Source organism: Epinephelus lanceolatus, chromosome 4 (genome assembly GCF_041903045.1).
Source record: "Epinephelus lanceolatus isolate andai-2023 chromosome 4, ASM4190304v1, whole genome shotgun sequence".
Lineage (NCBI taxonomy): Eukaryota > Metazoa > Chordata > Actinopteri > Perciformes > Serranidae > Epinephelus > Epinephelus lanceolatus.
Genome location: NC_135737.1, coordinates 15,346,656 through 15,372,076, shown reverse-complemented (window position 1 = coordinate 15,372,076; position 25,421 = coordinate 15,346,656). Strand labels below are relative to the sequence as shown.

Here is a 25,421-nt window from a genome sequence, read left to right as displayed (position 1 = left end):
TGAACAGCAGTCTGCTGCTGTTTGCTAGGTGTCAAACCATTCACCAACCCCTCCTCCTACTGTTGAGATATCAGCTCATGTACATGTAATCTGAACTGTGTCATACATACAAAATGTACAAATGTAACATATCCCCAGTTTGCAGAAATGTACAATACCAACATTCTATTCTTGTGACTTGGCTGGAATTTCCGCCTGTACCATCCATATAGATGACAATAAAGGTAATGGGGCAGCTGAAAAATAAATCTGCACCTAAGAAACCACTCGCAACATCAGAGACTACATGTTGCCATGAATACTAGCCAACTCAGCTGTTATGTATAGACAATCAAAGGGCAGCACTCTTGTCTAGTATGAAACAGCTCACACAGCAGAAGGCTCAAAACCCGTCTTGTACAAAAGCATGTCAGATTAAATTTTAAGTTCAACCATGTATTCATTCATAATAAGCATGCCAGATAGTAACAGCCAACTAAAACACAGCTCAAAAAAAATTGGACACCAGTCAGCAGTGGATAATCAGCGAAGACTCAATGACATTGATGGTCGGATATCAGCTCGGTGTGTCGAGGTCCCAGTCCTTCAGAAAAGATGGACTGTACCTTTTGTAAAGGTTGTGTTGTATTCCAAGTCTCCCATCAAATGAAGGGGGGGCAGACAGGTCATGCAACGTGCTAAATTTATTGGCTCTAAAATGGCTTGCGGGGCTACATCTGCCCATGCTCCATAAATTTCTGAGCCTAATTTGTAGATTATGCAATGCAGCCTGATATGAATTACATTGTTCAGTGGCATAATTGTTGTAATTAAAATTAAACACATTTACAGTATGACACCTATGTCTGCCAAACTGCACAACCCCTGAAAGCATCTAGCTATTTTCAGGTCCTAGACTATTTATTTCCTTGGAGATTATACACTATATGCATTACTTAATTAATTTTCACTATAAAATAAAGGCAAAATGTTTCATTACAGGGAGTGACTGGCACACACTAAACAACCCATCAACCCAGCAATATCTCTCCATAAAATCTTTCAGTGTTGGCTAAGCTTTCATTTAACTATTGTGTTGAAAAGAGGCTGTTTAGATCCCCACAAGCATGAATATATGATATGTTCAGCATCATGCAGATTGCAGAATCATAAGTCTGCCATTCTAAGCCACTGCAGACGCACACACATCCCAGTTTTGAGCACCTGAAGCTTAGCTCTTGGATGTGTCCCTATTCACAGGAAACTGCAGAACACAGGTTTTGTGCGCCACACTAATATTGTGTGAGCTCCGCTGAAAATTGAGATTTAATGAGTATGAGATCTGGCACATGAGGGGACTGTCTCAAGGCTCTTTGTTGGATTTCTACAGTTCAGGTTAACACTGTTAATACACCCACTTGTGCATGAATGCTACACTGTTAACATAAAAAATGCCTACTTGAGATGAACTGAAGGAATACTTTGTCGATTTTCAACTGGGTCAGTGTCACTGTGGCTCGGGCACAGTGTGCAGATAAATTATTATATGGCACCCTTTGTGACACCAGCTCCAGGAATTCATTGCCTGTGCCGCTGGATGACGCCAGATGCGTCACTGCAGTGGCACAGGCCTGATTGAAAAGTAAAGTATCCATTTAATCTGAATCCAGACAACTGAGGTAAGGCATCAATGATGTTTTATTCTGTCAGGTACTATACCTACAAGCACTAACAGCAGCTATTAGCATGGATATACACAAAAAAAAAAAAGGAAAGCAAATGTCGTTACAAACGTTAATGTAATGGAAGATTGGCCAGCTGAGATGCAAAACTAAATTAAGTCTCAGACTACAAATTTAATCAAAACTAGAAACCATCTTGCAATGGGATTACACCAGCGGAAGTACAGCAATCAACGACTTAAAACAAAAGTGGTTCAGGGGCGCAAGGTACCATTGCTCAGACCACACCCATCTTCCTTTACTGTGATCTCAACTATACACCTGTAAAGTTTAGTGGCTGCATCTTGCATGGTTGTGACGCTATCGCAATGACAAACTCCGCACATGGAGAGACAGGCAGACATATAAACACCAGGCAAAGCACTCAAAATGGCTTCTGTGGTAGTTCCAGCTACATCTGGTGTCTTTAGCACCACATTTTGCCATGATGACACACACACAGGTTCACAAGGTGAAAACAATACCAGCCCTGCTGTCCCAGCTGAAAATAACACCTATCAGTTCCTTTTTTTGCATGTTAGAATAACAATGAAATCATAACTTATCACAGAGCATCACTGTCAGCTACACACATGTGCCACGTACATTTCAAACTCAATCTGCTGCAGCTGCCTCTCACAGTTTTTCTCTTCCATATGTTGCAATATGTCTAAATATGACATGTTTCCCTCTGCATACTGACATTATATACCTTCACTTATCAGTCTTTGCCAAAACCCATTAAACTATTAAACAACACAGGTACAAACTGAGATCTCCCCTGATGACATACTACAGGCAAAGAGAAATAGTGAAGGCACAGATGGTCTTTTAAAAGTCCTTGCTTTGATGGTACAACCTCTGTGAATTAGCCGCGATTCTTTTAATCCTGATTAAAATGCATGTTTTGATTTATGCTGATGTCTGAGTGAATGCAGACAATTAAGGTAAAAGGCAATGATGCAAACTGAGTGGCAGGCTGGCAGGAGGAAACCAACTATATTATATTTGTTGTGAAGGAAAGGTCACATCTAACATAGCCATAATGTGACCTGATTTCTCCTGCTCTAATCAAAGGGCACATGTTGCCATGGTAACTATAGTAAAGTACAGTAGTAAAGGTGTGTTTGGAAACCCTGTAACCTTCCTTTATCCTCTAAAAATGGCTTTCATAGAAATGTGACAGTGTTGTTACAGAGATCGGCGTTGTTAACGTGTGGTCACCTTTCAAAAGTCACGGCTGAAAAAAAGTAAAGCACAACAGCCACTGAAATGTAGCTGGGATTTTCTATATTACACACTCATCCCCGGTGCAATTCGGTCCAGTCCCATGGCACATTTGTGGCGATGATATATAGATCTAATTAATTCTCAATTTATTTGAATGTGATCTCCACTGTCTGGCTCCCTGGGGAACCAACTGCTGTCATCTCTTCTATGGAAAACACAATGAGGCGACTTGCTGGTTACGTTAGCAGCTGAATTGGAGGGTTCCATTTCACATGATTTTCTAAATCCGTGATTATTAATTGTAATGAAAAAATTAAAGGTAATCATAAGTGTGATTATGATGCACCAATAATAATGTGATTCATGCCAATAGAACTTTTAACCCACAACTCTAGGATTCAAAAATTGGATTCACTCAGTCAAACTGCATTAGACCAAAACATCAGCCCGACTAGAATAAATTCCAAAAAAAGAATCAACTTTTAAAACAGTACAGTATGTAGCCGAAGCATATAGTTTGTGTGTGTGAATAAGTAAATAAATAACATTTTACCACAGTTAAGAAACTTAACTTATCCTCACCAACAGTAGCATGCATCAGCACAAGAGAGGATCCTAAAATGATTCCTCTCTTCAGACTTTAAATATGTTTAGCTTACAGATGAGCACTGGAACATCAGTAACATTAAAGCTGGGCATACACTGTACCATTAGAGTCTAATTCTGACCTGATTTATTCATTTATTTTAGAGTTCGACCAGATTTCATCTTCATTAGGCGTTGTTTTCGGTGCAGTATATGGGGGGAGCAAGGACTGATGATGACCCAATCAACCGCTCCCAACCACCCTTCGAACGTTTGAATGAATTTCTGACATGTTAGAAATATTGGTTGTTCATCGTCAGGCTGACACACAGTTAAAGCTGAGCCATATTCCCCAAGGTTAGTCCCTTTTTTGCACTGGATCAATCAGTGTAGCATAAACCTATAGTTTGTTAATGCTGCTAACTTGCTAATTTGTGTGTGTGTGTGTGTGTGTGTGTGTGTGTAAGAGAAAAAGAAAAAAGAAAGAGAGACAAATCCCATTTATGCAGGAATGTACTTTTAAGCTCTTTTTGGGACGTCTGTCTTACTGATGTTATGAGAACAGTCCACGGGGCCAACAGACCATTTTATTGTCTATTTTACACGTACAGCATGAGCGCTCAGGATGTGGCTTGGCGATCAGACTGTACAGTGTAAGCACATAAATCATGAGCTTTGGCTTTACTTGCAGAAGATTTACTCATACAGTGGGAGTTGGAATTAAACAACAACATTTAACAGGCTCAAATCATACAGTGTGTATGCCCAACTTAATATAAGCTGCAAGTAAAGAGAAAACACTGGCCGGATGGTCTGACTGATCTTTAGTTGGGCCATAAACTGAACTGCAGTATCTGTACTGCGCCTTAATCTTCACCCTGCGTGCTCAAATTAGACAGTGAACAGTATATGTTTCATGCGGAAGGAAATGCACTTGACACATTTATTAGACTTCAAGGATACACACAGTGCGTTCTGGTGAGTAACGCTGAATGCAAACATAACTTTTGTTTGTTTACCAGAAAACTCCACAAGGCACTTCAGGCAGTCGACTCTCAAGACTCTTAAAAATCAATAAACTGTCCAGGCTTATTCAAACCCCCAATTTATTTTCATATCACACAAATATGAGCTGAAACTAATAGCCGACTGGATGGCAAGTAAAGCTCAGTCAGATATCTAAACCACAGAGACGTGCAATGAAAAATGGTTGATGACAGAATATGCAAAATTTAAATAGACACGGAATAAAAACAGAATGGTCCTTTAAACCATTTGAGTCCACTCCATAAATGTTCTTCCTTTGAACACAACTGATTAAACTAGCTGGATACAGGAGATACATGTGTGTCTGTTGCAGATCAACATACTTGTCTGTGCAGCAGATGTTTTAAGATGCTGATTAATTACAAACCTCCAGTTGTTGACCAGTTGGAAGCTGCTCATCAAAAGCTCAAATTATTCAGCAAGTCAGCCCGAATAATTTCAAAGCTACATTGTTTTTAAACAGGCTACGGCCTCAATGGTTTTTGTTATTTTGATAGTGTGCAGCTGCAATTTGCTTTTTCAATTTACATATCTGCTCACAATATTGTTCTGTCATCCCTGGCTGTCACATTTCCCATTAATCTCCCATTATGTTAACTATTACATTTATTGATCTGCTGGGCTGCTGGAAAATGAGACAATTCAGTAGCCTCTCACCCGTTGCTCACAGGTTGCTTATCTTATCATTTTATTAAGAGCTAATCGTTTTGGGAGACGTTACGAAGACGGTTGAACTTTGACTTGTGAATTAAAATGTCAACCATGTGAAAAACTGACTGCGCACATTAAAATGATGGCCGAGCTGCCATGAAATGCAGAACAAAAATAATTTAAATCATAGAGCACTGCCCAAACAGAGGTTTATGTAATGTTACAACATCATTCTTTTTTTCTTCCCAGGACCACCGCAGCCATGATGCTACCCAGAGCAAGCTGACAGCTGATAAAGAAACGGTGTAAAACCAAACAGCATTCCCCACACAATAGTAGCTTTGAATAAAAGCTCCACAGAGCAGCTTGCTCTCCTTTATTTCCTATAAAATGCTCCAGTGCTTCTGTCTTATCTTAATGTCTAATGAAGCTTCACATCATCCTAATATCTGGAGGACATTTTACCGGTTTTAAGTCCTGCATTTGTTAAAGCATGCATCCTGTATACTAATGTGTTCCTGCAGAATATGATTCAGGTTCCCTGCTAATGCTGCCAGTTCACATTTAAGTTGGTCATTCACTTTGGTTATAGTATCACACCACGGTTCTCATCATAAAGTCACTGGTAGAAAATATTAAATCACCAAGCATCAATCATTATCCATTCATATGAGCGCTGCTATGGCATTACAGAGCAATACTGAGGAAATGATTCTACATCTACCTCACTTTGGTAGGATAAATCCAGCGCTTGTCACAAGACGATGAACAGGGAGGTACTGCACAAGCACAGCTAGGCACAGCAGCCCTGTTAGTTGTATCCTGACAGATACTCCCATACACATTTCATCTCTCGGGAGAAAGGAGGCATGAGAGTGGAACGTGGCAACTCATCATGAGCCTGCAGGATGCATGACTTAGTACTGTAAGAAAGGTGACCTGAAAACATCCCTCCTACTGTTAATGTACAGCATCCCTGCTTTCTTTTCAAAAATGCCCACCAGGCAGTGAGAGACATCACTGTGCATCTTTACCTTGGGTAAGTGGACACTGAGAAGGCCTTGACTAAAAATCATCGGAGAAATATCGAGCAACATTTTGACCTCCGGTGTTACTTTTATGGATTTAAAAACTGTTTTTGTTCAGGAAGACCTGATATTACACTCTAGATGGCAAAAAAAAGAGAAAAGGTTTTGAAAAGCCTTTTAATGGTCTGTCGTGAGCCAACCAAATTTTACTCATCTGATGCTTCCTCACTTACAGTCTCACAGGAACATACAACGCAAAGAAATCAATGTTATGGCAGGTGAAAATGAAAATCCCAATAAAAACATGTGAAAGATGCAACAACACAGGATTTAAGATCCAATAAATTATTGAGAGTCTAATCTGCAAGGATGGGGCATGTTCTTTGTTTTAAGACATGCTTTTACAAGAAGCTCAGAAGCAATTTCACATTAATGAGCTAGCAAAGAGGATTGTTCACCAACCGGGCCTAAAGACATTTTCATTAGGGGGAAAGATCAAAATGTAAAAAGGTAATTATACATAATCAGGTGTAATAACAGAAGTTACATGAAATTTCATTGATCTCTCGAGGTGCCTTTGATTTCTGTCGACACTGCCGATGCTGGCCCAGAGTTACTCACTATGTCTTTGGAGGTTTGACTTATTAAGATAGCACAGAAATAGAGAAAGACTTGTTAAGAAAGGTTTGGTCTCCAATGAATTTTAAGTGGGGGGAAAAAAGACACCCCCAACTAATTCTTTAGGGGGATCAATGCCTTGTCTGAGGTAATGAGGAACAGAAATAAATGTAGAGTACGAAAGGGACTGAGAGTGAGATGCTCTCTTATGCTATTGCACTGAAGAAAACAAGGCAGATGCTTCTGGCACCCAGGGTAGAAAAGCCAATGTGGCAATTTACACACGGGTGTATATAGCATTATGGCAAATGCAAGCACCCAGATGTCCATAGCCAGCAATGCTATTTACAGCCGGGGTGCGAATAGCCAATGTGGCTATTTAGAGTGTATATTCCTGGGCGTCCTCGCAATATCGAAATATGGCGTTAACACAAACAGGTCTACTCAGCTATTCTGCAAAAGTTTATGTGTATTCAGCAGCGTTATACAACCTGAAAACTGAAAATAATAACTCATCTGGGTCTGAAAATAATAAACCTGCATTGATTCACATGGGACTCAAACCCTGACCTCCTGTGAGACTATCATGTGCTTTAATCACCCACCACATCTTGCTACCTCAGTGGATAGTGTCACTATTTGTGCCACCTTATCTGACTCTCTGGCAGTGCATTTGTCAGGGTTTCTCATAAAAGTACCACTTTAATCTGAGAGAATATTCTGGATTGACGAGTACTGGCCCTACCCAAGACCTCTTTGCCCTAATCCCAAACCTAGACACATCAACGTCATGAGTACTAGTCAATTACAGCACGCAGTGGGATCCATAAAAATGAGATGAGATAAAATAATCCTGTATTAGTCCCACACCGCAGAAATTTGCATCATTACAGCAGCAAAAGGAAAACTGCAAAACAAGAAGCATCCTTAAAAAACGCAAAGCTATATAATAAATATGCAGCAGTAAAAAAACACAGAGTAATATAATACGTGGACAGTAAAATAGCAAACTGTAATCGAAAAGCTGAATGGCTGAATTCACATTATTGCACAAAGGAGGTATAGATTGCACACTTAAGTATATACTGATATTGTACCTTTGCAGGCCTTAGGGATGAGTGTAAATAGCCAAATGGCTGCAGTGTGACTATTCTCACAGACCCCCCCCCCCCCCCCAAAAAAAGGATTTTTAAACAAGTTGACCCAAACATTATGCATGAGCCTTGTGTCTTATCCCAATTTTCTCCTATCCAAACTCTTTATTATCTCATTTACTGTCTGCCACACAAAGTATTGTTTGCAAATGCAAAAATAATCAAATCATGCCACAACACGAATCATATTTTTTTGACTGCCTCGAACCTGAAGGTCAAAAGTACATCAGTAATTTCAGCTAATCTTTCATTTTGTACTATCAGCATGATGCAGATATAGCCTTAGACCCTGTATTTGACTGTATTTGACTCCCCTGAAACTCCAGAGCCCGTTTTTACACCTTCATCTTACTAATCTGTCGAGAGCATGGGATTGTTAGACGTTGGGAAGATAAAAAATCAAAGAGTGTTGTGCTTCATCATGGCCCTGGAAGATAAGGCCCTTTACTGTCACATAAAATCAGGAGCTGCCTACTGAAAAACACTCCATCCCCAGGCTATTCCCCAACATCACCATCATCACTACTCTCTCCATACCATCTCCACAAATACTTGGTGTTCACTTCACTGACAAACTATTTCCACAGACAAATCAAACCTACTACCACCTAAGCCTATTTCAACACGTGAGTAATGTGACTGAAGAAGAAATCCTTTGTGTGGAGGGTGGTACTGTAGATAGATGTTGCTATGTTGTCCTGATAACGGCCAGATTTTAATATCTTAACAAATAAGGGGCACGTATTTTCAGTTAAAGGTTTGTCTTAATTCAGATTCCAGTAACAACAAATCACACACCTTCATTCCATACATGCAATTAATAACCTTTAACATTTTCACAACCACCCATTTAAGCTGTGGCTCAGAGGAGCCCTGCAGGTATCTGCAGATGACTTGCTCGAAGTTAACACAATGAGGACAGCACAAAGACAAACAGATAAAGGGGCTGCATAATTAACCAACCTGAGGCTGTGAGACATATTAGCTACCAAAACAAGTTATTTCAGCCATTTAGATCAGCTGCAAAAACCAAGAAAGAAGGGAAAGAAGGCCCACACAATGATGCTGTCATCTCACTCATGATAATTAGATTACTGCTCAACATATGTACACATTTGTCATAGTGCAAGGATTTATTGTACAATCTGCTGGCTGCATCACTAGAGCAAGATCAGAGCGCTAACAAAAAAATGCAAGATGAAGATATGAGACTGAAACTGTTTTCCATAAGAAGGATGCAACACTGTAATCAAATTAACAGTGCCTCTTTTGTAGTTCACACATGCTTCGGCATGACAACATCAGTGTGACTCGAGATTGTCTGTTTGACTCATTGGACATCAAATCCAAGTCATTCATAACAGTGACAAGTGGAGGAGGGTGCTGAAAGTCAGTCTTTTCTTACGCAGATGCTTCTGAGCAATTATATAAATTAAGTTGTCAGATGGGTCCTGAGGGACGTTTGTCTTCCAGGCTCTGCAAGACCAGTGGGCCTCAAACAAAGTGCTAGATAGGAAGGCAGCCAAGGAAGGGTTTGCCACTGTCAACATTACCAACATTTCTTAAAAAGAATGTCTTTAATCTAACAAATGCATGTCATCTCAAATCTTACCAGGGAAACATGCCCAGGACATACATTCTTAGTCACTGTTGTGTTTGGTGAGCAAAATTACACCATTGCATTCTCTGGACAGTGAAAAATATGTTGTTTACAGATTTCAGGATGCCCAGCAATTTCCGAACACTTCCTAGCTTTCACTTTTGTCAACGCACATAGTGCTCTGTATACTGACTCAGTACTCTTTATACAGCCTGTGCAGTGTGATACCATATCACCGTCTTTGAATATATTCCCCAACATCATATGAAAAACAGACAACGGGGACACGTTGAGTACGCAGTGCTATCTGCAAGACATTTTTGTCCCCTTTCCATTTATTGGTTTCAGATTTGTCAGTGAAAATAGGACTCCCTTGGGTGCGATTGTCTCCGTGAGACAGTTTCTATCCCTAGCCTCTCCCTTGTCAATGCTGGTATGCATTTTTCTCAAGTGTCCCAAGGGCCTCGGAGGGTTCGCCTTCACCAGAGTTGTCATTTTCAATTAGCCATACTCTAAATCCATGTCTGTTGGCCCATGTCAATAATCATTTCATTTAAGAAGATGGGACAGCTGTAACTTCAAGATATATTCAATTTCCATCAAGGTTAGCCAATCTACTCATTTGCATTTCGTCTTGCACCTGCCCCCAATTGGATTTACAAACATTTTAAGGCATGTATTGCAAGCAAATAACTGATTTACATCTGATAAGGATAGGAGTAACCTCTAACGCGTGCCAAGTGAAACAGGCACAGCTGTTCGTTCCCTCCATCTATTCCCCTGATATGCAGGTGAAGCTCCTCTTGATTAGAACTGTGCCTGGCGACTTTAACTATACATCTCCTGGTGAGATGAAGCATTTTCAGATGATCTCCGGAAATTAAACTAAGCGGTGGAGTGGGCTGATATGAAAATCGTTTAAGCACATTAGGTCTCATGAAATATATATCTAGATTAACATTATGGCAAATTATAGCCCATTTGAAATCACAAGCATGCCTTCAAGTTAGACTTCCATCATTAAGTCTTAATGGACGCTGCACTGTGTAATACTAACAGGAAACCATGGCAGCATTAGACTGTGACGTAGGTTACATGATTTTAACACTGATTTACAGTCATACAGGCCCAGACACACCAAACTGACATCAAAGAACTAGTGGTGATAAAGGCTGAATGCTGCGTCGCCTCAGGTTTCCTGTGTCTCAACCAAAAAGTTACATCTGAACACACCACAAAGAGCAGCCAACCAGCATGTACATTCTGCACCTGAGTGAGAGAAAATAGCTCTCCATACCAGCAGGTGGCAGTAGTCTGTATCATGGATTTATAATAATAACTAGACACAGGATACCAAGATGGCACCAATGGAGTTGCTCACGTGGGGATTTTTAAATCACTTTTTCTGCTCCAGGAAAGATTAAAAAATTTAAAACCTCTATATATCAAAAAATCATAATATAAAGACTCATATTTGACCTTGTTTGCCATTTTATAGATGCCTCTGTTATAATGGTGGCCTATGAGGAGAATGCTTTTTTGGCAGCAGCGGATTTTCTCGCTGCAATACCATGAGTGGCCACTGGGAAAAACTGGCTGCACGGCTGAGCAGTATTCCCGGGAGCCTGGTTTGTATTTGTCATTGAAAAAGGGCAACTGTAAGACACTAGCTAGCCAGGTAGCACATTAACAACGCAACCCGACATTGAAAGAACAATGGATATTAAGCCTACCGTCTACTAGCGAACAATAACACGAGAAATTACAAAAAACTCTTTAAATAACAAGTTTGTTTTGATCTCATGCCCTCTTGACAGCTGTTTGCTTTCTTCACTTCCATTTCTCCTCTTGTGCACTGAGCTGAACTGCCAATCAGAGTGATTTCACTCACTGACAGGTTCCACCGGCTACAACACCGATTCAGCATACTTAATTGGCCAAAAGAAATCAGACTAGTGCTGATGGTGTGGGGCACACCGCAAAAACTAGGGCGACAGATGCTCATGGACAGCCCAACACTGACCAATGGCCAACATTTGGCTTGATGTGTCAGGACCCTAAGATTCAAAGAAGTACTTAGCTCTGTAAATTTGAACTGACATTTATTACTTTTTGCATGGTAACATATGCAAAGCACCCTTGAGTCAAACAGCCTCAAATTCATTAACTCAAATTAAATATTGTGCCTGCCTTTATTTACTAGTTGCCGTTCAAAAAAAAAAGAAAAGAAAAAGAAAACACTTAACAAAAAGTCAAGAGAGCAGTTTGTGTATATAAACAAAAAGCCAAAATGATTTTGCTGAATCTACTGGAATTTCTTTGCATCGTAGCAAAAACTGTATATTGATTGAATCCATGTTGCAAAGGATATAGTACAACTACAGTGCAGCATATGTGACATACCAGTTGGAGATATACGTGCTCAACTCACAGCTCTTCAAAGAAAGTGAATGAAATTGTGCTTGAAGCAAAAAAAAAAAAAAAAAAAAAACACTGAGTAGGCTCCTTTCCCCTGTGCATATCCCACTCTCACTTTCACACATACATACAGCACATAGTATGTAAGTCAACCTGGGGGTCAGGAGCCAACGCATGCATCACAGGAAAACTTTGAGCATTTCAAGCATTTTTTTTTTCTGTAGAGAAAATCATTACTGCGTTCTTTTCTTGTATTGTTGACCTTCTCTTTTTTTCAGCCTCTGAGCCACATGTTGGAACCGTACATCTGTCATGTTACAGTATCTCATGCTGTTTACATCGCTGATGCTTCTCTCAAAGTACCACGACATGTGATTCTAATTTGTGTCAAATTCAGGAATGACCGAAGCAAGAAGAAATTAGTTTCTGTATTTTTAGAAGCAGAAACTGGTCCATAGGTTCACGCTTTAAATCTCCAGCAGTCTTGAATACTGTAGTGGCATACTTAGCGTCTTTAAATTAGAAACCAGCCTTAAAATAGTATGATGTTGTGTCTAAGTGTCTCTGAATGGACCTGCATTAAAAATGAACAGACGCCAAAGCAGCAGGGGGATTTAGTGACAGCAGACACACTTTTAAAGGTTGTATTTTCCTCCGGCAGACTCCATTCTATCTGCCACCACTCGGCTAATTGCTGTCATTGAGAAGAAAGTCACAAACTTCAAGAAGGGAAAAAAAACGGAAGCAATATTCCTAATTGAATAATGTCTTAATAATAGCCCATGCTCTCTGTGCATCATCCAAACACAGCCCTGCAAAAGCCAAATCAATAAGATCAAACAAGAATATGCGTGCCTGAAGCCACAGTGCACAAACTGACTGTCACCAGCACAGTCAGATGATAGCATTATACTAAACATTCAACCGCAGCGAAGCCGCAAAATTAGAGTTTGGGAAATTTGCATATCTCTGATTAGATAATTCCTGTGGGTCTACTTGTGTGGTAAGTGGTGTGTTAGATGCCTCCTGTTCTGCTAACCTAAAGATGCACTCCCCAAAAAACAACAAAAAAATAAAAGGGACCTGCCTCTGCCCTTGCAGGAGAGCTCTGTTCTTTCACAAAATATTTCCATGGACTCCTTTGAGCTCCTGTTTAAAAGCAGCCAGACCTCAAAACCCACTTCAGTGTAAATGCATTTCAAAGTGTCTCCTTTCAAGGCTGTGGAGTGTAGGACACCTTTAATTTGGGCTCAACCCTGCAGAGATTGTTTTCCTACGGCATAATAAATAGCTTCATGTGAACACTTTGTTGTGTGTTGTTGTGTGCATCTGGACACTCAACACCTCCATCGCCCACATGCTTCATTCTGACTCCAGGTGCTCCTTATGGAAAAGGCAGAAGTTATTCAAACAGCATGGGGAGGAATTACCCAGACTGAAGAGCAGGAGGGTTTCAAAAATAACAATAACTTGGATATGTAGATAAATAAAATCATCCTGAACAATTCAGCTCCTTTTGGGTTGTATTTGGATTATAGTCAGCAGCATTGTCAGCAGAACTTGTCTCTGTTTGAACAACCTGCCTTCACTCACACAGCTGGGGCTACATGAGGCTACAACGTGAACAAAAACAACTGGGAACACCAAAGTAAAATACTTTACTCACGGATATTTTAAAAAGTCGTCCCTCGTTTCTCTTTTTCTTTCCTCTTCCAGGTGCTGACCGCCGTGGTGTGTCTCCCTGCCGACCCAAACAGGCGGAATGGCAGCGGTATTAAATACAGTATCAAGTCCGGGTCCTCGTCTCTGTTGCTCTATGTGGTTAGCCAGCGTAAACAGTACATCCTCAAGTGAATAAACAGCGACACACAGGCATTATTTCTTTCGGTGCCCGGCTCGTTCCCCCTCGAGCGAAACCAAAGCTCTTGTTCCACTTCAGGGAGCTTGGTGCCGGCGCTGTGCGTCGTGGTGGACGGAGCTTCGCTTTGGTGTCTCCTCAGTCAGCCTCCACCGCTGCAGCCGGCTGAGGCTCTCTCTGCAGCGCAGCATCCCGTCTCACTGGTGCTGAGGAGGAAAAAAAAGGTGGCCCTCAGTTAGTTATAAGGAGTGGCATCGCATCAGTTTGTGCCACTGCGTAGCGTCATGCTTATCCTGGGCAATATCTGGGAGTTTGTGTGTTTGCAGGTTGTGGCCAATGTGGAAATGGGAAAGTTGTTTAAATGAAGGGAGTAAAAACAACAGATGAGTGTGCTGTGTGCAAATATGAGCATGGATGTGTGCTCCCTATGTCTGCTAACAGATGCACACATTAAGGCTGGTTGGATTAGGAAACCAATTTTGTTTTTTTAATTTTCATTTTATTAATTGCTTCATCTGCAGAGCTTCCTCTGTCGATGTCTTCCTAATTTTAGCACCTTTTTTATTATTATTATTTATTAATCAGTAATTTAGCTAATGTTAAAGTGGAAATAGACATTTTTGTTTTGACTTATAATTATGAGGTAAATGTTGACTACTCAATGTAAAGGCAACATAACATTGGCACCATCTGCATTCACTGTTGGGAAGGTTACTTAAGGCTACAAAATACTAGTTACTTTCTTAAAATTTAAAAAGTCATGTACCTATTTCAACTACATACTGAAAGGGATGTAACTTGCTTGATTACTTTTTTGACAAATGTTTTAAACTTGGCAGTGAAGCTGAAAAATATCCAATAATAGGCTTTGCAAAAAGAAGGCATTCAAAGTAACAGAATACATGTTACACTCTACACATACACTTTTTCCCCAAATGGATATATTCAGGTGTAACCCCTTTGTAATCACCAACATTTTGATTAGTTACTGTAAATTAATTAATTTTCCCCCCCAATAACTGATTACAATTAAATTTATTTTGTAATTTAATTGCATGTAACTAGTTACAGGTAGCCTAAGTAGTTACTTCCCAACACTGTCTGCACTAAGATTAGTTCCCCATAAGCCTCACCTACACCTACAGGAACGATCCAAGCCCTTAGGAATGGTGCTGGGATTTGGAGCCAATTTGACATATTGGCCAAACCGTGTAACTGCAACTAACAGGTCCATCACATGGGCCCAAAAAGATTTTTTCCAATGGGCTTGCATTGTGAAATTGATGTCTAAATCAGCAATGTATTTTTTTTTTTACTTAAATCATCATGTCCTACAAGAGGTGGGGTAAGTGGAAACACCAGTGTGCTTCCTCTATGGGCGCAGAAGATCCAGGTAATTTTATGCCTGGAAGTCAAACTTTCATTGACTTTATACACTACAGAGCAGCTTTAATAGGAATGAACAGGGTTTCGCCTCCAACACTGTATCCAGTTCTCTTTACACACCTATGATGCGATATCCCGGTAAAATCAAGGCTGGATTTACGGCACAAAGGAAGTGCTTCAAGCACTACACAATCAAAACAGAAAGAGAAGAGTGCTTCTGTTTTTGGTGGTTGTTATCAGTAGCTATCTCCAGTTACCAAGGAGTATCAACCCAAGTTCTTTATAGTTACTATCCCCACTAGTCGAAATGGTGGAACAACAGGAGTAACTGCAGAAAACAAAATGCACTGTGTCATGTTTTTTTGCTCATTGCTAAGCTCCGAGGAGATCGGAAAGCTATCCAGTTGTCTTTGCGACAGCAGCTCCAACACACCATAGATTTTATACTTAGATACCGGACCCCAAGATCCTGGCGTATACGCCAAAAAAGATTTCTAGCTTCGAGGTTCACTTCTGTGGCCCTCTGAATATGCACAGCAGTGTTTCTCCCGCTGGCCCCGCCCATGGGTTCCTGCTTGGCTCATAGACTGTACATTGTGATGACATCACAGTTTGTTTGTTTTTTATATTGTTTTTCTCTGCCAAGGGAAAGTTTTACAAATATAACATCTCCATGAATCAGAAATTAAAATTGAAAGATTCATAACTGACCTTGTTTACATTTTTGTATGAAAAGTGCTTTATAAATAAAGATTGATTGATTGATTGATTGATTTGAGGTGTTGTGTTAATAGATTTACGTCTCTTTTATAATGGTGGTCCATGGGGAAAATGCTTTTTGGCCTGCCAGGGTTTTTTTCTTCTGCAGTACTGCAAGGGGCCACTGGGAAGAATTGGCTGCGAGGCTGAGCTACTTTCCTGGGGGCCTGGGTGACACAAAAAGGAGCCTATTCTATTTTACTTTTGGCTTAAGTCTTTTGCAATAGATAAAAGAGCAGCAGGTTCTTGTAGCTCCCCCTAGAGGCCTGGAGAACTTGCGCTGTGTTGAGCAGATATGAAGCATTTTTTTGTTGAATTTGTTTTGGGGAGGTTAATTTGTTTTTGACTTTGCATTGTTTCTGCATTTGCATCTTTCACACGTTCCTCCTTATGAAAATGTTTTTGGCTTTTGTAGCACATTTGCCCTTGTCGGCCTTGTCATGCTTGTCTGCACTAATGTCCTCTGGCTCCTAGCACCAAGGCAGACTTATATAAATTAGACCCTCCTAATACATGCATAATTCTTTCAGTAAAAACATCCAAATTGTGACATAAACTCTCTTAAAATAAAACTTTCTGCATATACAAAGATGTAATTACAAAGTGTGACCACTGGAGGGCAGTAAACATGACCTATCTCCAATCAGCATGTGTCCTGTCCATGTTTCCTGTCACATTATCATGATCATTTACCATTAACTGACTTTTATCAACCTCATGGTGACAGGTCGAGGTTAATACCTTGCATGAGGATTTTTTGACAGGACAAGTGTCTGCTGATGTTCATAATATGCTGTAGATTCATGCAGGCCTCAACAATCAATAGGCCACTTTACTACCTCATTGAGCTTCAAAATCAGATTGGATCAGATTGGGAGAGTTCTTTGATGGAAAGGACTTTTGTTTGAAGCTGCAGTTGATTGGTTTTGTCTCTTTTTTTTTCTCCTTTGTTGTTCCATTTGCAGTCGACGTATTGAATAATTTGTTTGTTTTGAAGCTGTTCTCTGGGGGGGGGGGGGCACACTCTTATCTAATCCTATCTTCATTTTGAAACTATCAACAGAAGAACAATGAGTAATGTTATAGAAAGGAAAGGGTGAAGCACCAGACTCTGATGAATATGAACACATACAAAAAAACAACAACAAAAAACAAAAAGGAATAAATAATGGAGGAGAGAAAAATTGTTATCATTATTTCCATCTGTTGGATTTCTTGTTTGCACTGTAAATTTACATTTTAAACAACGTCAAGCATAAAAGGTGGGATGTGTTCTGTCAAATAAATTAAACAAGGGTGGACAACATATGCTTTTGCTTCTTTTACATTTTCCTCACAACTCAGAACTAAAGCAATTTTCATGTTTCATCTTTATGTATTTATTAATCGTCTTTGGTCTTGTGCATTCAGAAGAAAGGAAAAAGTGTTTGTGTGTCATGCTGCAGCCCTTTTAACCAAACATTAATGGTACTAGACTGGAGAGTATGGATTAGTTTCTTCTGTTTCGTGTATCAGTTACATAGCTCATATTGCCACCCTGTGCTGTGAGTGTTTGACTGACAATATGGAGCTAACAGCCTATCTCTATCCCCCATCATTAATTAAACAGTACCCATGACTGAGTGCTCTTCCTGTTGCACAATTGATCCATCCCAATGCTTGTAGCTCTTATCAGCTCTTAGATGCCATCTTTTTAAGAGCAGTATCTTAAGGGTCCTTTTTACAGCTCTGCTTGTTGGCACTGATATCATTTGGGGAGTGTTGCTTATAGTACACATGGGGAAATATATTTCAGAAGACAGGAATGTTATTTTTCATGTCTGTTACTTTAAGCTTAGTCATTTTGAGCTCTGCTTCCCAGTGCTGAATAATGCTTTAGATTCAAAGGATATGGTGTATTCACTTTGTCTTGTACTTTAAAACTACACAGCAGTGAACTGTTCAGTGTTATTGTTTCAACATAGTGAATTTAAACTGTAAAATTACCTCAGATGCAGTGGTTTCCCTTCAGAGAGGTTCCCCTTTTACTGTACATGTGCAAAACTGACAAAAAAGGATCATGAAGCAAAAATCACAAGCAGTCAAAATACTAAACCTCACTCATCAGCACAGCATCCTCTGTCTCTAACAGCGTATGTTTTTAATCTACAGTAATAATTTTGGCATGGAGTAAATTAATGTGGAAAAAAAAGTATAAGCACATTCAGGGACTAGAGTCAGTGGATGGATTTCTCTCTAAGTTTTCTGCAGCTGATTCATCTTGCTCATCCACCTACCTAAGGTGCAAAAAAAAGATAAGAAAGGTGTAATTAAACTAAAGATAAACCAGAAACATGCCCCTTAAAACCTCATGTTAAAAGCACCACTAATCACATGAACGAGATTGCAAGCCTACTCACACTTCAAAGTCCACTGCCCATGAGAACACACCAACTTAAGTTTTGTTTCTAGTACACTGCAGGCTTTACCTGATACCTATGAGCTTGAACTATTGGGAAAAAGTGAATCGGTTATCACAAGGAAATAAGTCTGGTCTGTAGATGTCGGTACAACTCATTTGCAGTTAGTTGTGGTAGCATTTCAATCAGGAAAGTAGGAAGAATGAGGTTAAGATGATAGCTAATACAGAATATGAGTGTACAGAGTAACAGATGATTTGTGCTGATTAAGATTTAACAGAAGTCTTTGGAGCTTTGACACCAGAGGGATATTTTTTGTGATTGAAGGACATCTGAGCAGCAGCAGCAGCAGGATAAATTCCCCCCATGAAGTCCAGACACTGGTGGAGGTGGTGGATGATGACTCTGAGGCTGCTGAGGCTGATGAGGCTGATGAATCAGTACTGGGTGGTGATGGAGAGGTGGAGGGTGCGCAGGACTGCAGCAAGAAAGAACTACAGCAGAGAAAGAACTTTATCTAAAATGAGGAGCAGTAAGGTGATAAGCCAACAGAGAAGGTGTGTTGCTATGCTATTGGTTATTTGCGAATCAGATGAAAACAGCTGATGACTCAACTGACAGACCCAGACAATGACACCTAGAGATAATGGGTGAGAATACGTGCAAGGAGTGAATTGCAGGGTGAGAAAGGTTACAGCCTTAAAAGTATTGTCTTCCTGACTGAACTTTTGCCAGAGCTTAATTTGGCCCAAAACACCACCTTTTACAGTGGCAGCCCGAGTACATTTGGTGCCCAAGGCAAGCCTCCCTGCAGCACCCCTCATCCCCCAAAAAACCATGTCATTTGCTGCAAATAAGCAACCTAGCTAACAATTAGAAATACGATAAAAACATGTGCTAATACTGATAACATATTGTACATGTGTTATAATAGCTACATGAATCAATAATCAATACACAAAATAATTACAAATTAACTTATTCAGGAGCTTAAACAATAAAATAATTATGACATTGTAAAATAATAATAAAATGTACAGATTAACTTTGTAATTGAACTAGGGATGCACTGATTTGTTATAAAAAAAACAAGCAAAAAGCTTTTTTACTATATAAGATACATCATAATTCCCTCTTTAATATCTCATTTATAGTGCTGTGAAAACATTCATAAATTTCTCCTTCAAAAAGCTGTATTATTTCAGGTATCTTGCCAAATGCTACATTTTTCAAGATTACACTGAAAACATCATGAGAACATTATAATTTACCTTCGCCCAGTACTAATCTTTATTAGATAGCGCTTGAACGCTTCACAGTGTAAATCAATGTAACCTCCGTGAGCTGCTCGTTGTGGCCACCAGCTGCTTAGAGGTCACAATTTCTCCTCCTGCCGATTTCAACATGGATTTGATGGGTTTTTTTAATGTTCTTTCTCTCCACATACACCCCATAATTAAAGTAACTGAGATGTAAGAAACATATTACAAAGATTATTTTCTCAAAAATGTAATTTATTTATGTTTTATAACATGTCCCTTGCTGTAAACATCAGGTCCATCTTTTCCACAAACACTGCAGATGTAATTGGGTATTGTGCTTTATACTGTATGTGGTCATACAAAGTGTGTGTATGTATGTGTGTGTGTTAGTGTGTGTTTATTTGCAGGCCATATAATATACATGTCTGACTCCACATTAATTGTCAGCAAAAATGTTTTCTGCCTCACTCAGTGCTCTGTTTTCTGAAGCATGGAAAATGGCTAAAAACAAGAAGAAGGAAGTCTCACTGTCCCCCACAGAGGACATGGTTTACAATGGTATTTTTGAAAGGCTTAAAATTAACATATACTTTTAAAAAGACACACTAGACACTAGTTAAGCCACAATCTGATGACCTATTTCCCTTTCTCTCATAAAACATTTTTGCAGTACCCCCCATTTTGAAAATTCAGATGATGTGTTCTGTTGGTCACATCCCCATGTGTGTTATATCAGTAGAAGACCAGGATGTCCTTTCACAGTACGTCAGGACTCAGATCGACTGCATGTACGGTGTTTGAAATAAAGGTCTCAGTGCCGTGTCCTCTACAGAGGACAAATATGAATTGCTGGGTCTCAGGAGGAAATGGCAGACACACAATGGTTATTGGAGAAAAGGACACATTTAGCCAAACTTTTCAATGCTCCCATGCTGATTTTACTCACTTTATCCCTTGTTACCCTCTTTCTGAGAGGGCTTTTCTTTCTTCCCCTGAACATTTGTTGATGCTAAGACTTGTAAACAACAAACACATAATTTTCATATGAAACATAATTACAGCTGAGGGCGGTAATAAATAGAAAAGCCTCAACTTTTGCTGTTATAGTTTACTGACGTCTGCCATTTGTGCTCAATAAAGCTGTCCTCAGAGAGGCAGGAAATGGCAACATGTTGGTGGTAAGAACACAGCAGTCACATATAATTAGAGAGGTGGTGCTTTGCGGCAAGAAAAAGGATTAGAAATTGGGGCCTGACAACACATGACAAGTGCTGACATGAATTATGTGGCAGGACGCTGGACTTTCTGAACTGTTAGCCAAACTTTATATGACATTGGCAAGTAAAATCTGCGAGCTGCTGGCAGAGCAGAGGAAACTATCAGAAACAAATTTCCTCCCTGTCACTAACACAACCCATGATTTAAATTTTATGTGGACACGCTAGAAAAAGTCCAAACTTGTTAAGCTGGTGCACTTTTACTGTATATTTCTGAGCAAATCCCTGAAAGGTACTATATAAAGATTTAAAGTGTCCCTCTTTATAATTAAGATGATTAACTTAATGATTGAAATTAAGTAAATCCCAATTTCCTGTGCTGACAGCAGCCAGTCCTCTGAGTTACTGTAGCTGTGTCTTGTAGGAATCAACAGCATGGATGGAACACCTGTCTGATCAGTCATACAGCTTGGCAGAACCTGTTCTTTACATAATCTTCCTTCACTCAAGTCTGTCTCTCTCTCTGTCAGTGTGGGAATGAACACTTTCACACTTCTAACGACGCAAGTATCTGACATCTGCGGTTTGCAAGGTGCTGTGTGATGTTGCAGCTGACTGAATCCTAATTTCCCAAGAAAAGGCTAAGGAGATGGCAATCCTCAGCATTTGAGCAAACACAGCACTATCCACGAAACAAAACGTCTTAATTTATCTTCATTACACACCCTGAGAGCTGTGCTGTGTTACACTGCTCTCCACTTTGCTACTGCACACACTGCTGCACCAACTTCTGATTCAAACATAAAAGATAGCATATATTTTTGGTTATATTTTTTTAAATGCATGTTTAAATATTCTAGATTTCTGGTGAATATATGAATGGATGATATTTCTAAGTTAGAGAAAAAATGCTAGAGTAAGGAGTGTGTTTTATTGCTGAGGGTAAGTCTGGCTTTCACAGTCTCTGGCCATATAAATGTCCAGGAAGCATAAAGGTATACTAGTACAGATGGGGAGTTACATTAACATGCTTAACAAATTTAAGCAATTTATATTTATTGCTCAGCAGATGCTGACTAGATGGAGGTGGTAAATTATAATTTGGTTGGTAGACTGATTTTTTTCATTATTGGTAGCACCAACATCTGCTGGGTAGAGTGCTTATGTATGCAAGTGGCTGCATGAAGTCTCACTGAAGGATGAAAGAATTAAAGTCTATCTAAAGCAAGTGGAAAAAACTAAAAACAGGACAATAGAAATCAGAGCACAGTGTGGATTAATTAAAGATAACAAACCTGTCAAGGAGCTGAAGACATATTTATAGTAACTTAAAAAGTGCTCATTAGGAAACTCTTTTGTAGGGTACAACCGACACATTCTCACTCCGACCTTGTCACACATCTGACGCTTGGTCATGGACTTTCCATGTTGACATTCGATGTGCAAGGTACCGTGGGTGTGTTGGTTGCTGAAGTCCTGGGACGCCATATGAACTTCAGCCTGTTACGTGCATTGTGTGTTTTCAAAATACACTTCCGTTTTAACAGGAAATGTTCAGTTTGCATACAGTCTCTTTCAGAATAAACATACTATGTCGGTACAACATTGAGAATTGATGTTTAGCCAACACGTGCCCATGGTTGGATTTAGGCAACAAAAGCATGTGGTTGGGTTTAGGAAAAAAGAACAGGGTTTGATTTTACAGTCATACAGGAAGCAAACGCTGGTCTCCTGGGTGAAAGTCGATGGTTGTAGTACCCATTCACCAACCCTCCCACCAGCCCTACTCGTTCTTTTGCCCCCTTAACTTACACTGTTGTCCTGCTACATTTCCCCCTGACGCCACCGGGTGCCCTTACAAAGTAATGGTGACTGGCTGCGATATGAACGGAAGCCTTTTTCATCAGTGTGTGACGCCAGGAGTCACTGGCCATGCACCAATATATGACGACTTCAGAATGAGACCAGGTTGATACAGTCAGTGTATCTTGAAAACCAGTTTTGCTTCAGTGCCTCTGAGCATGGATATATTGTGACAATATTTAGTCACAGTATATAATATAACCAATACATAATAGTATTTGAGCATTGGAGTTCAGTCTTGACCTTAGGGTCAAAACAATCTCAACTCAAGTTCCAGCTTTTTCTGAGAATTAAATTGCATCGTGATCAAATGGGACTTACTTTTATGTGGCTGGGCTGTTAAAACATCCAGGACGTCCTACGAACCATTATACACCATGAGATTTCTGCTGATACACCTGGAGTCATGTATGACATTAATATGACATCACATGTGATGTCATCTGTGTGGATCTGTTAAAAATTGAAATAGGTAAGGATGCAAGAAACTCAATGAAGAGTGGAAACAGACAACTTCAGCTGTCTGTGAGCACCAGAGCTAAACCGCTCACAGCACTGATAGTTGGAAGGGTCAAAGGTCATCCACCAGGAGTCAGTGAATGGCTGGAGGAAGACCAGCGAGGATGTTCACACCACTTTTTAACAGAGACCAGGGTTATGATCTCCCAAAGTATACATTCCATACTTCGGTCAAACAACAGAGCCCATCAGCTGAAAGCTCAAAAAAAAGGTGAAGAGGACCTTGAGTGAAGACTATTCAGTCACATAATACAGTTTCTTTTTATAAAAAGAGTAACAGGACCTATACTGTTGTCTCATGCAGTTTTTCTCTCGGCAGGACGGAAACCAGTATTACTAATGTAAACTGTGGTGGCTGGATCACTCTTAATGAGAAGACACAGCAGGACCCAGAGGGATAACATTTATAAGCAGCTTTTCCTGTTCCCCACACTTCACCAGCTTCAAAACAACAATGCTTCCTTGTTTCTATCTCACATGTGACTGAGCAAGCCAATCAAAAACTACAAAGACAAGATCAATGTTACTGTGGAGAAACCCAAAAAAGGTAGTTCCAGCTGATATCTGGGGGCTGTTGCTGTTAAAATATTAAATGTAATGGTTTTTTTTATTAATAATTAAATAAGAATTGATTGTGTAATTATAAATATGTTAATAGTTAAACTTTGTAAATATACTTTTTTGGTAAAAAATACAACTGCTCAAAAAAATTAAGGGAACACTGAAATCATACATCTGATGAGATCAGATCACATTGTCATGCTGGATGATGTTGCAGGCAGCGTAATCCTCACCATGGCATCTCCAGACTGTGAAACACTTGTCACATGTGCTCAGTGTGAACCTGCTTTTATCTGTGAGGAGAACGGGGCACCAATAGTGCCAATCGAGCTGCATGGTGCTGGGCTGTGAGCACAGGCCCCCTTAGAGGACATCGGGCCCTCATGCCACCCTCATGGAGTCTGTTTCTGACAGTGTGGTCAGAAACATGCACACCAGTAGCCTGCTGGAGGTCATTTTGTAGAGCTCTAGCAGTGCTCCTACTGTTCATCATCACACAAAGGAGCAGATATGTGTCCTGCTGCTGGGTTGATGCCCTTCTATGGCCATGTACAGCTCTCTCGATGTAACAGCCAGTCATCTGGTGTCTCCTCCATGCTCTTGAGACTGTGCGGGGAGACACAGCAAACCTTCTTGCAACCACACGTATGGATGTGCCATCCTGGAGGACCTGGACTACCTGCGCAACCTGATTGGGCTGCAGGTACCGCCTCATGCTACCAGTAGTGACAAGGACACTAGCAGGACACAAAACTAGAGAAGAGTCAGTCAGGAAGGATAAGAAGAGAAATACATGATGCATCTATGATCAGTGTTTTTGTAATATTAACAGTGAACCACAGGACCATGTGTAATATAAGAGGTTACTCCACAGAGCGTTGTAACATCTTTCAGCTTGTTGTTTTGACTTTTTCTGTTGTTCACGCACTTGTTTTCAGCTGCAGAGGACAGCTTTTTTCATAGAAAAAAATCAGAGTAGCCTACACTTCCTGCTCAGGACCAAACAGTTACTGACTAGTTGACAACCAACAGTTAGAATCCAATACCATGTTACACAATTATATGCAATATGTGAATTAATAAAAAGTTTATTACCCTCAACCGAACATTTACTTTCATCCACCATGTTTCTGCATATATGATGTCAGCTCAGCAACATGTGCACCAACATTTTCGCTAACTTTTCCGTCTATCAGCTCTTACAGGTCTGACCTTTATTATAATACCAAGATTACTAATGTAGACCTTTCGGTTGCAGAGATAAAGTCTATTCATTTTGGGCACGTCATTTTGGAGCAGGGGCCTGAGCCAGAGGCCTTGTTTCAAACAGGGATGTATTCACCATATCAATCATTCAAAGATAATATGTCAATGATGTGTTCACAACTTGCCTCCAAGTAGACAAAACATATGTTTTTGCAGTTAAGACTTAAGTTTGATATCAGCTCAGTAATTCAGAAAACAAATCGCCTCGTCTAATCCAACATCATAACATCATATATTGTTTGTTCATGTTTAAGATGGCAAAGTGTATCCTATTTACCGCAGTTGTGAAGCATTATGGAG

General features: G+C 40.0%; 1 protein-coding gene across 4 annotated transcripts in view; it reads right to left on the bottom strand.

The window, feature by feature from the left end:
• cntn5 (contactin 5) overlaps positions 1-14,187 on the bottom strand; it is a 150,054-nt gene extending 135,867 nt beyond the window's left edge. For all 4 annotated transcript variants that reach the window (XM_078166940.1, XM_078166942.1, XM_078166941.1 and 1 more), the window contains exon 1: positions 13,698-14,187. The gene's annotated coding sequence lies outside the window, so the exon portion shown is untranslated. The remainder of the gene's footprint in view (positions 1-13,697) is intronic.
• Between the last annotated feature and the right edge of the window lie 11,234 nt (positions 14,188-25,421).